General features: G+C 33.3%; 1 protein-coding gene across 5 annotated transcripts in view; it reads right to left on the bottom strand.

Moving 5' to 3' along the window:
• Window positions 1-264: 264 nt before the first annotated feature.
• Window positions 265-4,573, bottom strand: part of Syncrip (synaptotagmin binding cytoplasmic RNA interacting protein) — a 38,523-nt gene continuing 34,214 nt past the window's right edge. For all 5 annotated transcript variants that reach the window (XR_011369343.1, XR_011369345.1, XM_070010499.1 and 2 more), the window contains one exon: window positions 265-4,573. This exon is cut by the window's right edge. The gene's annotated coding sequence lies outside the window, so the exon portion shown is untranslated.

Raw genomic sequence — 4,573 nt, 5'->3', positions numbered from 1 at the left:
GCATAGGGGTTAACTACAAAGTGTTCCCGTCAATCATTAAAATTAAGACCACCCCAGCTCATTCATTCTATAGATCCTCTATCACATGCTTACAACTGGGAGTAGCCTGGGGAATTTGTTTTCATCATTAGCTGATTACTTTTAATGTATGAATGACCAAAACACGGTAAATCTCTCAAGATCCCAAGTGTCACTTTAAAAGTTGTTCAGTGAATAATGATGAAATGGAGGACACTCACAATAATTCTTGGACTCCTGGAGATCCTAAGACATGCTACAAAAATAGGTCTTTATTCTTAGGAAAATATAGTCAGAGCTAGCTTCCTTATGCTATACATAAAATCTTAACATCAGAGGCAGTACAGATAGTACAGAGTTTTAAACTGATCTCCAAACAAGCACAAACCCACTACTTTGAAGGAAAAAAAATAAAACAATTTGAGGTTTTTGGCGAACGACAGTACTTCACACATCTAATCCAAATCAAAAGGCCTGCAGACACTTTTCAGTGAGATGAAAGGAATGAAATAAATATAAATCCTATGGATAAATAAAGGTAAAAGAATTTAAATAAACACAACTAATTTTTTAATGAAAATACTAATCAGGTACAAGCTTTTGTTTCTCAATGTCAGACTTCTAAATGTTTATCAGACTACTGTTAATATTAAAAACCTATCTTTGACCCAGTGTTAGTAATAATACTGATTTGTATTTGCAAAAAAAGTTGTTTTTCCAACTGGATGCTTCTGGCCCAGAAAAATATTTTAGGTCTATTACCGAAGGCAGACTGTGGTGTTAATGTAACCAATGTCTTAAGAACTTTTAAAAAGTGACAGACCTCAAAAGTCCATCTACTCTTTTGCCCAGTTAAAAATTATGAGCAATGGTTCATAATTAGCATCTTAAGTAGTGGCATGCCCTATTGAGTGGTATGATTACTGAGTAAATTACTACACCTTGAAGACCAACCCCTCAAGTCTGTTTTATTATCATGTAAGTTGTTCATTAACTGTATACCCACTGGGGAGAACAATTGTGGGTATTCTTGGGAAGCTGCAGAAACCGAGCAATCACTTACTTTAGGGGTTAGCTCCCTCCATTGCAAAAACCCCTTCTATTTCTCCTCATAAAATAGAAATTGTTGCATTTGTAATAACATGGTAATGCTTTGCTCTTTTCTGATTAAGTGATTTTTGGCTTAGCAGTCAAAAAAGTTGTACTGCTCAATTTTGTCTGGATAGTTTGGTGTTTGTCATTCAAATATCTAACATACAAATGAACAACTCAGATCACTCCATCAATCCATTTGTCACTCCTATTTTATGAGAAAAAAATGCTTATATTTTGCTGTCAGATTAAGCAGTAATCTGGAAAAAAGTTCTCACGATGCTACAAAGTGCAATCATGAGTGTGCAACAAACTTTTTGTGCTCAATTTTGCATTTTTGAACATGTAACTGGTTGCAATGGCTAAAAATCTTCTACCAAAAAAGCATGCTTGAGAGAGAATACAATTAACACAATTTTCTCACAGCAACTTTCTGAAAACTGGTGAAACTAAATTTATGTCACTTTCAATTGCCAAGTAGTCTGCAGAAACAAAATCTTGCGTCTGTTTTGGTTAGGTAACTTTCCTTTTAACAATCAGAATGCTTTAAGGATACACTTTTCACCCCAAGGAAGGGACTTGACTGTTGGAATTATGACCCTTTCCTTGACAATATATACAAAACTTCTTTAACTTGTCATCTGTCCATTCTTTGAAGCTGTCAAAGCCAAGAACCCATAAACAAATCACAAATAGCAATTACCTACATTAGTTAACATTCCCCTTTTAACATGTTGACATTTTTACTGAAGAATTAGTCATTTTTGCATTTCCATTTCTCATATCCCATGACATTCCATATAAATCGCATTATTGCTTTATAGGCCACACAACATTCAAAATTATGTTTATATGCATTGCCTGTTTTCCTTGATCTGATTAAGTTTGATACTGATTTTACTACAGAAATTTAAGTTTGAAAATACCAAAAGTTAGTATTACTTCTCAGAACTTAATTGTTCACATTACTAATCACTACATGCATATTTAGCTCTGATTATATTGCTCAAAAACTGCACCCATTATCAGAACAGTGCAAATGATAATTTTTAAAGTAATCATAATGGCTTGAATTCAAAGTTATTCAAATGAACACTGTCAAGTAATTTCACTTGAGTGTATATATAATTCATCTCCAGTTACCCATATCACCATATCGTCTCCAATTTCTTTATGTTTTCCCTCCCACATCATCAAACTAAGAATGCCAAATGGTCTTTGAAATCCAGAGCTCCATATTTTAATGTTTCCTTAAAGAACACATTTGTGAGCTCACAAAAGTGTTCATTTCCCAACATTTAACAATGCAATTCTTACTTTAAGTCAAACAAACCTGTCCTAAAAAATCCCAACAAATAATTCTGAGAATTAACTTAAACACCTTGACAGTGTCCCTTAAAAATGGTATGACAGTTAAGTGCCAAGAGGCATGGCAATGACCTCTTAGATGGGATCATTTAAACTCCTTGGACCTGGGAAATAAATGCCAGCACCAAGGATTACACTGAACTTCAATTCTACTGAAGGCTACATTTAGTTTACCCACTTTCCACAACCCTATCATATCTATTATGTTAAGATGAAATGTAAGTGTTTTGTGTAGCCCTCAAACTTATACTAAGATTTGAGAGAGATGTACTTTAAAAAAAGCACAGGGTAATATATAAAATCAGTGGCAGAAAGTTTCATTAAGCACCAGGAACAAGTTTTTGTCACCCCATACTCATTTGTAGGTAAGTTTCAATAACCGGCAAGGCACATTTACATATATTCCAATGAATACTTATTGACAAATTTTAAATTACACTCTATGTCCCAGCTATCCCAGTAACTGACATACAACATACTAAAATGGTTTATTAAGGTAACAAAAAAAGAAAAAAAAAACCAATTAATGTGAAACATACAGGCTATTGGCAACCACTACTCTAAATTATGGAAGTACAAATAAACATACTGAAATGTGTGCAATTCTAAGTTTTTAAACCAGAAGTTTTCTATTCTAACACACATTTATATTAATGACACATAAAAAAAATAAAAACTTTATTACAAAAATAAGTTACACTCGCCTCCAGCTTACAGTATAAAACAATTTTATTTGCAGGAATGCAAAATGATTGTTTGCCATGAGCATTTTGAACATATGACATGTCTAATTTTCTTGTTAAATTTGCATTACTGGGGAACTGGTGTGTATAAAACCTTAATTAAGTATAAGCTCTGATCTTCATTGTGGTGCCTATTGGGTATGTGATATAACTGCAGTATCCCTTTGGGGAAAGGGGTAAAAGGGATTTCTTTACACCAAGTCCTAATTAAACTATAAATTTACTTTTGACTTTAAGCTATCAACTTAGGACTTGGCAAAAAATTTTTTTGAGGGTGATTCAATAGAGGATGCTTCACCACTGAACACTCACTGTCATCAAGGTGCTTTAGAAAATTAAAAACATAGCACAAATGATTGTACTCTACTCTACAAGTTATCATGACCTGCATAAGAAATGGAAAGCTGATTCACATTTTTACGTGATCAGCAGTAAGAAATGCACTAATGAAACATACCTTTTACCTAAAAAGCTAAACTACAGCCATATACTAATTTCTATGATTTATGAAAAACTTCAAAATATCCAAATGTCAGGCTTCGCTGTACAACTGTCAGTTTTAGTCTGACTTTTTATAAAGGGACACTGCAGTATTTAGTACAAGTTCGGATGCACTTTTTTTTTGAACATCTGATGTCTTACAAAAGTAACATCTTGCTAAACTATTATACATCCAAATAACTACAATATCTGAAGAAGCAAGGCTGCTTTTTCAGCCACAAAATACGACAAAAGCAAGGCCTGTTATGATGGTCATGAGGAAGTCTTACAAGCCTCTGAAACTAAAGGCAACTAAGAATGTTACATTTGGTATATTAAAATCTTACCCTCATATCATATTTAACAAGCCTTGCTTTTATCTACAAAGAATTTCTATGTACAGTACAGACAGGGTATAGTTCAATCCTCTGCTACTGAGGTAGTTAACCAACCCTTTAAAAAAGGTTCTGAAAAGAACCACTATCTGGAATGCCTGACTAACCAGCTCTGATGATTACACCTGAAACTGCATATCTGAACACAATTCAAAAGTGATTACTATAAAAAAGATATAGACAATCATGATTAACCTTGGTGAGCAGAAATAAAATTTAAGGATACCAACAGTGGCATTCATCTATACCACTGCAATAAAATTTAAATGCACAAATTCAAGAGAATATTTCAGAATACCACTGCTGGGATCCTTAATTTAAAAAAAACAGGGGAAAAATCTACTTAGAGCAGATTTTTTAAAGAGAAAGAACTTTATTCTTTATTAAGATACCATGCTAGAAGTTATGAAGGATTTCTGTTGGAACACATTTGGAAAATAGAGTAGCTTTAGTTTAATAACTTGCACTGCAGAGAAA

The sequence above is a fragment of the Dipodomys merriami genome, unplaced genomic scaffold (genome assembly GCF_024711535.1).
Source record: "Dipodomys merriami isolate MVZ:Mamm:240054 unplaced genomic scaffold, mDipMer1.0.p SCAF_8, whole genome shotgun sequence".
NCBI classification, from domain to species: Eukaryota; Metazoa; Chordata; class Mammalia; order Rodentia; family Heteromyidae; genus Dipodomys; species Dipodomys merriami.
Note: the sequence above shows the minus strand (reverse complement) of the source record. Positions and strands in the feature narration are given on the sequence as shown.